The 13,530-nt window shown below is 42.0% G+C and overlaps 1 non-coding gene across 1 annotated transcript; it reads left to right on the top strand.

Annotated features, from left to right (window-relative positions):
• Positions 1-8,726: 8,726 nt before the first annotated feature.
• Positions 8,727-8,833, top strand: LOC136390185 (U6 spliceosomal RNA). Its single transcript, XR_010748620.1, has one exon. It is a non-coding gene; the product is annotated as a U6 spliceosomal RNA (small nuclear RNA).
• Positions 8,834-13,530: the final 4,697 nt, after the last annotated feature.

Below are 13,530 nucleotides of genomic sequence, written 5' to 3'. Positions count from 1 at the left end.
AAAAAAACCAAAAAACCTGACTATTCAGGCAAGACATAGTTAAGTGGCCCTTGTGCAAATGAGATCAGTTTACCTGCTTCTTGGAAGAAATACCCTAGGCTCGTCCACAGTGTCGTAGATGGGGCCAACGGCCCTGGGCACCTTCAGCCTTCAGTGGCAAACCCCAGCATTCTGGGCAAGGTTAGGTCATAGGTGACTGGAGCAGGGCTGGAAGAGACTGAACCCTCCCTTAGAGGAGCGAGGGGGAAGCCTAGCTTCCAGTGTCCCTGTTTCCTCACAGCAGAGGCATGTAAGTCTGGCAGGCTTTAGCTCAATGACCTTCCTTTCTGCTATTGAAGCAGGACCCAGATGGCATCCTATTAGACCCCTTTGAGGTGTTGGAGACTTTAAGGGCGTATCCTAAAAGCTGGTAGTTCCCCTGATCTCTATTGGGCTTTTTCTGCCTTTTGGTATCTTAAAAGCCATGCTCAGAAGATCTCGCTGTGGGGTTTGAGGATCCCCATCTGCCTATATAAATCTTTTCCATATATCTGGAGCTATTTGGAAAAAGACAAAACAGTGTTATTAGTTGGATCAAATAAAGAAGGTAGTAGTTTGCAGGAGAAAAAGATTTGGCGTCTCCTGTTCATCAGCGTTCAAAAGAAATTTAAAAATTTTTAAGTAAAAAGCATGATATGGTAGACCCATAGGAGTTCCAGGATATGACTCCCCCCTTTTAAATTTTTTTAAATTGACCTTAAAATATTTGCTGGGTACACTTTAATAATACCTTAACTTTAAAGATTGTAAGAATGACAAAATACAGTAAATGCTTTTGCTCCATATGTAGGAGCATTTTCAGTTTAACCAGTTTAGGAAATCCAATAATAGAACAATGCATACAGACAATGAGCTATAACATGCTTACCAGCCTTTCCTGTTCTGACAGAGGTTACTATAAATCCAGAATATGTATCCACTGTAACATGGACATAGGACTGTTTGCCAGATGAAGGTATATGAGTAACATCCATTTGCCAAAATTGTCCTGTTAGGGGTCCTTGAGGGTTAACTCCAAATGAAGGGGCAGATTGTAGTAAAGGACCCCTTGGACAGGATTTCCTAATCTGCCGTGCTGCTTCCCGAGAAAGTTGAAACTGTTTACACAGGGCTGCAGCGTTCTGGTGATGAATAGTATGAGACTGAATTGCTTGATGCTAAGTATTTTGTTTACTACCTTTTCTGGTATTTTCCTACCATCTGAGTTCCACTGAATTTCTAAAAAATTTATTTCTGTCTCTGGGGGTTGTATTTTTTCTGGATTTATTGTCCATCCTACTCCTTTCAATTGTTCTACTAGTTTGTTTTTAAGTCTTTCTGGAGGTTTTCTTTGTTTTCACCATAAATTATTATATCATCAATGTAGGTAATAATTTTAGATTGGTAATCCTTTGGATTTATGCTAGATGCTAATAAATTATGTGCAATTGCTGGTGAATTTTTGTATCCCTGTGGCAGCCTTTTACATTGATACTGCTTTCCTTGCCGCGTGAAAGTTGTAATTGGTCTGGAATCATCATGAATGGGTATTGCAAAGAACACATCCGAGAGATCAATTGCTGCCATAAATTTCGGATTGTCTTTTTGTAAGATGTTAATTAATTTTTTTGCATCAGGTAAGGTTCCATCTCTACTAGGAGAATTTCTGTTACATTCCATTTGGTTTTTTTTTACTGGCCACACTGGACTATTATATATCTGTGATCTTCCTACCTAAATTATGTTTTCATCTATTAATTTATTTATGACCTCTGTCACCTCTTGATATCCATCTCTTAGTGGGTATTGTGGTGTAAATGAGGCTTTTAAAGGTTCTGGTAAACATATGGGTTTTATTTGCAACTGTGCTAAATTTGCTTGAAATTTATGTAATCTTGGTGTGTGTATTTTTGGCTCTAATAAACATGGTAATATTTCCATTCCTATAATATTTAAAAATTTTGAATTTACATAAAAGGTTACTTCCTTTGTTAATCCTTTATAATATATAATTCCATCTCTTGCTGCTGCTATTAATGAATCTCCTATTATTCCTTCAACTCCAAGTAATCTTTTTTTTTTATAATTTATTCATTTTAGATAGGAGAGAGAGTGAGAGAGAGAGAGACAGAGAAAGAGAAGGGGGGAGGAGCAGGAAGCATCAACTCCCATATGTGCCTTGACCAGACAAGTGCAGGGTTTTGAACCCGCGACCTCAGTGTTCCAGGTCGATGCTTTATCCACTGCGCCACCACAGGTCAAGCCCCAATTAATTTTTTTGAATTATATATTACCCTTAATAATGAGACTTGGGAACTTGTATCATGAGCAATTGTGTTTGAAATTCTGTACCACTATCTGGAAATTTTGCTTCAAGGGTAATATGAGGTCTGTTATCTCCTGGTTTATGTATAATTGTTCTGCTCAATTTCTTTGCCATTGCTTGTATTTGCCCCCTTGTTGTTCCTTGGGGGGCCATTCCAGTTTTTTTACTGTTTTTGCTGGAATGGGTTATTTATATTTTCATTTTGATTGGAGAAAAGATTATTCTTATTGTTTCTCCAATTTTGGTTTTGATTTCCCTGATGTTCCCTGAATTTAAAAGGTTATTTTGATTTTATTGAAAAAATTGATTATTTTTTTTCCAATAAGGGGCTTGGTTTTTTTAAACAGTTAGGGTTTCCCTGTTTAATAGGGCCCCTGTATGATGATTTAAAGTGTTTTTTTTTTTTACAGAGACAGAGAGAGGAATAGACAGGGACAGACAGACAGGAACGGAGAGAGATGAGAAGCATCAATCATTAGTTTTTCATTGCGCGTTGCGACACCTTAGTTGTTCATTGATTGCTTTCTCATATGTGCCTTGACCGCGGGCCTTCAGCAGACCGAGAAACCCCTTGCTTGAGCCAGTGACCTTGGGTCTAAGCTGGTGAGCATTTTTTATTTTGCTCAAGCCAGATGAGCCCGCGCTCAAGCTGGGGACCTCGGGGTCTCGAACCTGGGTCTTCCGCATCCCAGTTCGGCGCCTCTATCCACTGCGCCACCACCTGATCAGGCTAAAGTTATTATTTTTATTATTTATTCTTTTATATTGGAAACTATTTGTGGTTTTTCTCCCTAGGTTTGGCATGGTTATATAATATGTAAATTTATTTATTTTTTTCCCATTTAAGTCCTGATGTAATTGTATTCTTTCTCTAATGTTCTCTGCTGTGGATGCCCCTTGTAACAAGTTTTTTGTTTGTTTGTTTTTTGTTTTTTACAGAAACAGAGAGAGAGTCAGAGAGAGGGACAGACAGACAGGAACGGAAAGAGATAAGAAGCATCAATCATCAGTTTTTTGTTGCGAGACCTTAGTTGTTTATTGATTGCTTTCTCATATGTGCCTTGATCGTAGGCCTTCAGCAGACCGAGTAACCCCTTGCTTGAGCCAGCGACCTTGGGTCCAAGCTGGTGAGCTTTGCTCAAACCAGATGAGCCTGTGCTCAAACTGGCAACCCCGAGGTCTTGAACCTGGGTCTTCTGCATCCTAGTCCAATGCTCTATCCACTGCGCCACTGCCTGATCAGGCGTAACAAGTTTTGTAAAGGTATTTTATAATTCTCGGGGGCTCCATGTATGAGTGCTCTAGTAATCCCTGATGTATTTTTATTTTCCTATGAGTTTTCCAAATCATCCTCATATATACTTAGTAAATGTACTAGCTTTCTTAACTGTATCTTTAAATCTCCTATTTCTGTCCATCTAGCTGTTATTGCTCCTGATGTTAGTTCTGTTGTAGGGTATGCTGTTTTCCATGCTTCCCTAATCCAGTTCCATAATGATGCTATTCTGTCTTTATTCTTATCTATTAGCAATCCAAGTTGCTGTTTAATTTTTGGGTTTTTAATTGCATCTATAACTGCTTTTAATTCATCTGTAGATAGGAGGGTTGAATGTCCTCCCTGTTCATAAATCTTTATTAGCCAGTCTATATCTGTATTATTTCCTTGAATTAATATTTTTCTTAAATCTGCTAGCTTGTTTGGGTATATGGATTAAATTCAATAGTTTACTCATTATTAGCATCTTCTTGTTTAATAGTTTTCCTTCTTATTACTACTGGGTCTACTTTGACTCTTGCTAATACTTTCCCTGCTAATTCCTTGCCTTTGTGTCTATCTTAAGGTGACCAGTCGTCCTCCTTTAGGGAGGACAGTCCTTCTTTTGTAAGTTCTGTCCTCCCTTGAAAAGTGTCCTTCTACATGTCCTCCTTTATGATATTGGAAGACTAATCTGTAAATGTCCGTATTCGATCGATGCAGAGTCGATCCATTGTCTGTGATGTGACGTATTTGTATCTAAATGAGTACTTTTTTCTTACAATTATTATTAAAAAATAATAGGCATGTAAGCATAATTACAATATAAAATATTACAAGTGTTTTTATTATGCATTTATCATATTATAGTGTATTATTGTTGCAATGAATAAAATGTTTCTTTTATTTACGATATTGTTTTATTCAATTTATTTTTGCCCTCCCTTTCATTGTAAAAAAGTTGGTCACCTTACTATTATGGAGAGGGCGAGAGGAAAGGAAATTACAGGAATTCTCCTCCAAACCATCGAATAAATAGATGCAGATAGTAAGGTAACCAACTTTTTTTGTATGTGTGTGATAAAGACAGAGAGAGACAGACCAGAAGGGAGAGAGATGAGAAGCATCAATTCTTTGTTGCAGCACCTTAGTTTCTCATTGATTGCTTTCTCATATGTGCCTTGACCGGGGGACTATAGCAGACTGGGTGACCCCTTGCTCTAGCCAGAGACCTTGGGCTCAAGCTGGTGAGCCTTGCTCAAACCAGATGAGTTCACACTCAAGCTGGTGACCTTGGAGTCTGAAACCTGGGTCCTCCGCGTTCCAGTCCTACACTCTATCCATGGCACCACAGCCTGGTCAGGCCATTTTCCTTCTTAATACTAATTCCTACTCTGTATTTTCCAAATGGGTAAAACTTTTTGGGGGTTAGTATGTAGATATCTGAAACTAGTTTCTACTCTATACTTCCTCCAGCACTCTCTTAGACCTTTAGTTAGTTTTAGCTTTAAGCAATATAATATTTTCATGAATTTGCTCCAGAACTTATTTTGTAGATCCTCTTTATAATATTTTTTATAACTTGTGGGCTTGAGAACGGTTTTCTCAGAGTTGCCTTTCAAGAGTGACAACCATCTGCTGAGTCCACCTTGGGATATTCGTTCTCCTTAGTATAGGCCGATCAGTATACACCCCTGACTAGGTCAGACCCAAAGATGAAAAAACAAATTTTTGCCTCTTAGAATTAGTTGGCTGGCGTGCAGAAGTTCCGGGTTCGATTCCCGGCCAGGGCACACAGGAGAAGCGCCCATCTGCTTCTCCACCCCTCCCCCTCTCCTTCCTCTTTGTCTCTCTCTTCCCCTCCCGCAGCTGAGGCTCCATTGGAGCAAAGATGGCCCAGGCGCTGGGGATGGCTCCTTGGCCTCTGCCCCAGGCGCTAAAGTGGCTCTGGTCACAGCAGAGCGACGCCCCGGAGGGGCAGAGCATCGCCCCCTGGTGGGCAGAGCGTCGCCCCCTGGTGGGCGTGCCGGGTGGATCCCGGTCGGGCGTATGCGGGAGTCTGTCGGACTGTCTCTCCCCGTTTCTAGCTTCAGAAAAATACAAAAAAAAAAAAAAAAAAAAAAAAAGAAAAAGAAAAAAAAGAATTAGTTGGTCAGTATATACCCCCGACTAGGTCAGACCTGGAGATGGAAGAGGTTTCCCTCAGCTTCTAGCAGACGGCCTTAAAACTGTATGAGGTCAAAATATTTATTCAGCTTTCTGCAGATGGCCATTAAACCATATGGAGTTTATGAATTTCCCTTAACTTCTGCTCTCTGGTTTTAAGCCAGAAATTTCCAATTGAAATTGCCTTTTGAAGGCTGAGTGCCGACTACACCAGTTGTCCCAGTGGAGCCCGAGCTCTACGTCAATCAGGCATCCCTGATTCAACTTCCTGTGCAGTTGAATTCAACACTCCTGCTTATCAGCAAGGCTGGCAGCCTCTTCAAGACTACTCTTGAGGTGGCTATAAGGATTCTATTTATCAGTGCCAACACCAACTGCCACCGGAGGAAAGACACAACCGACACACAAGTTAGTTGCAAGAATCACACAGGCAGTTTATTACTCACAAATCTTTTTGGCGTGCCTGGGTACAGCTTAAGGGGGCCCCCGTCAGCATGCTCCTCTCAGCTGTCTTTGATCAGAGCGGTGTGGAGACAGTCCAAATTCACGCTGCAGTCTGGGCAACTACCTCAGCAGGGTGGCCTCTTAGCTTTAGTACCTTTTCTGGCTAATGCCTTCTAACAGGTGTCAATCTACAGGATTATCATCTCAAACCACCTGTTTGGGAGTTCCTTGCAGGACCACTTTTAAGATGTTCCTAGGGAAGCCTCCTGTCTACGTCAACCCACAGTTATGACATCAAGCCATTTCTTATCTATATGTAACCACACACACACACACACACACACACACACACACACACACACACACACTAACTGAGCCCTGCACAAAAGACAGAGTCTGTTTATTATATCTGTACACACTATATTAATTCCTACCCAGACAGCATAACTTTATTTAATTTCCTTAATTGCTTTTAATATTATATCCTAATAATTTTTATATATCTTCCATATTTTTCTATATTTCTATATATTTAATTACTATAACCTTACATTACTGCAACAGTTGTCCACAGTGAGGATTGCCTAACTTGGACCCCTCTGTACTGAACTCTACTGAACTGGTTTCTGAGCCTCAGAAGATTAGATCCACTTGTTTAAGAAAGCCTTTCTCTCATCCCACTTGTTTAACAAGACTTTGTCTGAGTATGTTTAGCACAGCTTTAGATTCTTGAGATTTCAGTTGCATTCCAGTTGTAACCTTTCAAATATACATTGTTAAAAAGTAGTCTTTCTCCCTATTAAAAATAGTACGTAGCTAGCATTTTTGAAGGTAATTTTCTTAGACTGAGTTTTGCCAGAAAAACAGGTGTCAGATCTCTCTCCTTTTCACCCTGTCTGCTTTTTACCAAGAAAAAAAATATTCTACAGATGTCATAGTGGTTTTACACAACTGATTTTGGGACAGTTATAGTCCTGGACCTTCACCATTATTTTGTTGATTTTTTCAATAAATACTGAGCAAATAATTACTGGGGCAAACACTGTGTTCTGAATTACCTTGAAGCCTGCTCTGAGGAAGTGAAAGGGTACAATAGACCCACTATTTATTTATTTATTTATTTATTTTTAAATTTTTATTTATTATTTTATTTTTTTTCTTTTATTAATTTTTAGAGAGGAGAGAGAGAGAGAGAAGGGGGGGGAGGAGCAGGAAGCATCAACTCCCATATGTGCCTTGACCAGGCAAGCCCAGGGTTTTGAACCTGTGACCTCAGCATTCCAGGTCGACACTTTATCCACTGCGCCACCACAGGTCAGGCTATTTATTTATTTATTTATTGTATTTTTCTGAAGCTGGAAACGGGGAGAGACAGTCAGACAGACTCCCGCATGTGCCTGACCGGGATCCACCCGGCATGCCCACCAGGGGCGACGCTCTGCCCACCAGGGGGTGATACTCTGCCCCTCTGGGGCTTCGCTCTGCCACAACTAGAGCCACTCTAGCGCCTGGGGCAGAGGCCAAGGAGCCATCCCCAGCGCCTGGACCATCTTTGCTCCAATGAAGCCTCAGCTGCGGGAGGGGAAGAGAGAGACAGAGAGGAAGGAGGGAGGGGTGGAGAAGCAAATGGGCGCTCCTCCTATGTGCCCTGGCCGGGAATCGAACCCGGGTCCCCCGCACGCCAGGCCGACGCTCTACCGCTGAGCCAACTGGCCAGGGCCTAGACCCACTTTTTAAAAAAAATTTTATTTATTGATTTTAATGAGAAAGGAAGGAAAAGAGAGAGAGAGAGACAGGAACATTGATCTGCTGCTGTATGTGCCCTGACCGAGGACTGAACAGGCAACCTCTGCGCTTCCAGACGATGCTCTAACCAACTGAGCTATCCAGCCAGGGTCAGACCCACTTTTAATTTCCCTGGTGCCATTTGCTCTTGAAAACATTGAATAATCATTATTCTAAGGCTAGGGAGAGGGGGAAAGAAAAGACAAAGTGATTTAGAGCCAAGAATAACATTGTGAGACATATAATACCTACAATAAAGCCAAAGATAAAAAAGAATGGAGAAGAAAAAAAAAAAGAATGGAGAGTCCTAGTAGGGCAGCTTGGTTGGAGCACCATTCCAAAGTGCAAAGGTTATGGGTTCGATGCCCAGTGAGGGCACATACAGGAACAAATCCATGGTTTTTTTCTCTCTCTCTTTCTGCCTTCCTCTCTCTTTAAAATCAATCATTTTATTTTTTTTAAGAATGGAGAAAAGAGTAGAGAACATCCTGGTTGTCTTACTGTTAGCTGCAAGGTCCAGACATGAACCTCATGTAGCTATTAAGTACTTACACATGGCCAGTACCACTAAAGATGTGAATCGCTAATTTAATTAGTTTAAAATTGAGACAATTTAAAGTATTTTCCCATTAAACACAACTTTGTTGTTTTGATAAAATAACATATTAGTTTAACTGTAGAAAGCTTAGGGACCAAAATGGAGATGTGTTGCAAATGTAAAATATACACCGAGTGCTCGCTTCAGCAGCACATATACTAAAATTGGAATGATACAGAGAAGATTAGCATGGCCCCTGCGCAAGGATGACACATAAATTAGTGAAGTGTTCCATATTTAAAAAAAAATACACACACACACACACACACACACACACACACACTGAATTTTGAAGACTCGGCAGGAAAAAAAATGGACAAGCGTAATTTTTATATTAATTACATGCTGAAGTATTCTTTTGAATATATTAGGTCAAATAAAATATTAAGCCTGACCAGGCGGTGGCACAGTGGATAGAGCGTTGGACTGGGACATAGATGATCCAGGTTCAAAATCCTGAGGTCACCGGCTTGAGTGTGAACTAATCTGGCTTGAGCATGGGCTGACTAGCTTGAGTGCAGGGTCACTGGCTTGAGCGTACATCATAGACACGACCCTATGGTTGCTGACTTGAGCCCAAGGTGGCTGGCTTGAGCAAGGGGTCATTTGTTCTGCTGTAGCCACCTCCACCTTCAAGGCACATATGAGAAAGCAATCAATGAACTAAGTTGCCACAACGAAGAACTGATGCTTTTCATCTCTCTCCCTTCCTGTCTGTCTATCCCTATTGTTGGGCAGATAAAATGTATTATGCTCACTTTGTAAAAGATAACGCTGCCCAGTGGAGGCTGTTGCCCAGGTGATATTAATGTGTGTTGGGGGCGGGCAGGATCATTGTAGCCTGGGGCTTGGTTTTGGGATTAAGCCTTTCCCACCCTTTTTGACGTGGGGCGGTACAATCCAATCATGCCTCAGAGAAGTGACTTTGTATTAGAGACTTCCCTATTTTGTATATTGGATTAAAGGTTTTGAATCTACACTATAAAATGGGGGCAGAACGGGAGCTTGCTCTCTTGGCTCCTGAGATTAACATTAGAGGAGAGAGCAGAGCAGAGAGCAGAGGAAGGCCACGTGGAGGAGGCCAGGAGAAGCAGCCAAGATGGCAGAGTGTTGAGTGAAAAGCCAGTTTATACAGAGTTTGTGCGGGGAGAAGGAAGGAGTTGGGGAACAGAGGTGAATAAGTCTGGTGAGCTAGAAACCTTTGATTCTAGGAAACTCGGATAAGTCAGTGGCTTTGAGAGCACTGAATGTGAGTGGGTTTTGGAGCCCACTGTGTATTTTTTACTTGCCCGTCGGGTGCAAGCTAGAATTAAAAATGATAGCCCACCAGTTTGTGGCTCCGTTGTTTCTTTACCAACTGTCCAAATCCAATGCGAACCTGCATGGGCCGGGCTGCTGTGTTGGTGGCCGTGGCTTCTGGCTTTATACCTATCTGTCCCTCTCTCTGACTCTCTGTCTCTGTTACACACACAAAAATAAAAATAAAATAAAATATTAAAATTAATTTCTCTTGTTTCTTTAAAAAAAATTTTTTTTTTTTTGTATTTTTCTGAAGCTGGAAACAGGGAGAGACAGTCAGACAGACTCCCGCATGCGCCCTACCGGGATCCAACTGGCACGCCCACCAGGGGTGATGCTCTGCCCCTCCGGGGCGTCGCTCTGCCGAGACCAGAGCCACTCTAGCGCCTGGGGCAGAGGCCAAGGAGCCATCCCCAGCGCCTGGGCCATCTTTGCTCCAATGGAGCCTTGGCTGCAGGAGGGGAAGAGAGAGACAGAGAGGAAGGAGTGGGGGAGGATGGAGAAGCAAATGGGTGCTTCTCCTATGTGCCCTGGCCGGGAATCGAACCCGAGTCCTCCGCACGCCAGGCCGACGCTCTACCGCTGAGCCAATCGGCCAGGGCCTCTTTAAAAATATTTAATGTGGCTACTAGAAAACTATAAAGCCAGTAACCATGGCCACCATCACAGCTGCCTGGCCTGTGCAGGTTTGCATTGGATTCGGACAGACGGTAATGAAACAACGAAGCCAAGAACTGGTGGGCCATCATCTTTATCCTATCTTGCACCCGGCAGGCAAGAAATACACACAGTGGGAAAACACTTCCCTTTCCATTTAGGGCTCCCAAAGCCACTGACTTATCCGAGTTTTCCTAGAATCAAAGTATTCTACCTCACCAGCCTTATTCACCTCTGTTCCCCATCTCTTTCTCTCTGCACAAATTGGCTTCTCCTTCAGCACTCCACCATCGTGGCAGCTTCTCCTCTCCTCCACGTGGCCTTTCTCTACTCTCCTCTCTAATGCTAATCTCAGGAACCCAGAGAGAGCAAGCTCCTGGTCTGCCCCATTTTATAGTGTAGAAATCAAAACCTTTAATCCAATACACAAACAAGGAAATCTCTGGTACAAAGTCACTTATCTGAAGCATAAATGGGATTCTTCATAAGAGTACACCACCCCATATCATGCAACAGTCAAGGGTGTGGGGAAAAGCTTAGTCTTAAAACTAAGCCTTAGGCTATAAGGACGCAGCCTGCTTACAGCCTGTCCCTCACATCCAATGCAAACTATAAGCAAGCAAACATATCCATCATATTTACAAACTTATTTGACCAACAAAAATGTAATATTATATAAGTGGCTCAAAATATACTTCTATTAGCGCTGTCAAACAGGATATTCTTTGTCCTTTGGCTGCTAATTCAGTTGCTGTGGTAACTAAAGAGGCCTCTAGACTCGGTGTTTCCTGGAAGACAGGATGAAATGGGGGAAGGGAGGTGTGCCTTCAGGGAAGATTTCCTTGGACATCACATTTAACTCGTCCTCAGTTCTCTCAGCTTTAGAAAATATCCTCATTTAGGGAAATGAGACAAAATAATCTGATTTGTCCAGTAGTTTCAATCTGAACTCAAAGCCCTCAACCAAAACCTCAATGCTACTTCCTTTGCTTTACTTTGAAAGACTGCGTTCATTTACTGAGCTTCTCTCAGCCACATTCTCTTCCCTGCATACTTAAGGGATTGCTGGACTACAAATTAATGGGCATGTAAAGCCAATACCCACGGCCACCATCACAACCGCCTGGCCCATGCAGGTTCACATTTGATTCGGACAGACAGTAATGAAACAACGAAGCCAAGAACTGGTGGGCCATTACCTTTAATCCTAGCTTGCACCCGGTGGGCAAAAAATACACACAGTGGAAAAATACTTCCCTTTCCATTCAGGGCTTCCAAAGCCACTGACTTATCCAAGTATTCCTAGAATCAAAGGTTTCTACCTCACCAGCCTTATTCATCTCTGTTCCCCATCTCCTTCTCTCTGCACAAACTCTGCACAAACTGGCTTCTCCTTCAGCACTCCACCATCTTGGCAGCTTCTCCTCTCCTCCAAGTGGCCTTTCTCTACCCTGCTACAGCATGGGCTCCTCTGCCCCATTTTATAGTGGAGAAATCAAAACCTTTAAGCCAACAATACAAACAAGAAAGTCTCTGATACAAAGTCACTTATCTGAGGCATAAATGGGATTCCTAAAAGAGTGCACCACCCCACATCATGCAACAGTCAAGGGTATGGGGACAAGCTTAGTGTTGAGAAGATTTTAGGATTAAAAGGGTGGGAAAGGCCTTGACTTAAAACTAAACCTTAGGCTATAAAGACCCTGCCTGCTTACAGCCTGTCCCCCACACCCAATGCAAACTATAAGCAAGCAAACATATACCTACATTGTATTTGCAAACTTATTTGACCCCACAAGGAATTTGAAGAGGGATAGTTCACCTCCCTCAAATTCCTGATGTTATCTCTCACTCATGCAACTCTTTAACCACAACTTGTTTTGCTTTGTTAACTCACACTGGAGCCTCTTCTCTCTCCTTTTCTTATCCTTCATCTTCCTCTCTTCACATTTTTCTTACCTGTTTTTTTTCTTCTAATCTACTCAATTTTCTTATATAACTTAGTAATGAGATATATATTTTTAAAAACGATTTTACTTATTGATTTACAGAGGAGGGGAAGGAGAAGTAGTTGCTTCACTCTAGCTGTTTATTGGTTGCTTCTCTATGTGCCTTGATCAGGCAAGCCAGGGCTTTGAACCGGCAACCTCAGCATTCCAGGTTGGCCACTTTATCCACTGTGCCACCACAGGCCAGGCAATAATGAGATATTTCAACTTATACCAAAATTCGGGTTATGTCACTGTTGCAGGAACGGAACTGTGTCGTAACCTGAGGACTCCCTGTATACTGATGAATTCTCACCTCCTTGGAGGTAGCTGATGCATAGCGTGTGCTCAGCAAATACCTGTTTAACTAAATTTGATCATTATCTCATCTCTACATGTTATAAATCTGAGATTAGAGGCCAAGCTTGCAGAAAGGGTAGAATTTAGAATGGGTGTTTGGTGGATACAATACTATCCCATAGGTAAGTTGGTTCTCTCCTTCCTGTAGTTTAAGAAAGTTGGTCTGGCTTCTGGATATTCAGGTTCTCTTCCTACCTGGAGCGATTATGCCAATGAGAGGACAAACAAAGCCACAAACTGGCCCAGTTCGTCTCTCCCTTTTTTTCTTCCAGACTGTCCTTCACTCTCCTTCAAGATTGTAGACCTAGTCACAATCAAAAAGCAGCTGATAAATTCATAGGCTCATTGATTCTGCTGAAACTCCTTCAAACAACCTTAACTCTCAGATAGCAACACCCACTTGACTTGGCCTTACATAGATAGCATTATTCTCATCTCCTTACGGACTGATTCAATTCTGAGCAGCTGTAAAAGCAAAAAATAAAGTGAACCTGCCCTCCCTCCAGGCTTTTCTGGTAGCATTTTGTCTGTGAAACTGAAAGGCTGTAGCTGCTTTAGAAAAGGGAAGGAGGAGAGCTTAAAAAAAAAAAAAAAAAAAAACCCTAGTAGGATGGGAGAAGGAAGTGGTTTTAAA

This window comes from Saccopteryx leptura, chromosome 1 (genome assembly GCF_036850995.1).
Source record: "Saccopteryx leptura isolate mSacLep1 chromosome 1, mSacLep1_pri_phased_curated, whole genome shotgun sequence".
Classification (NCBI taxonomy): Eukaryota; Metazoa; Chordata; class Mammalia; order Chiroptera; family Emballonuridae; genus Saccopteryx; species Saccopteryx leptura.
Note: the sequence above shows the minus strand (reverse complement) of the source record. Positions and strands in the feature narration are given on the sequence as shown.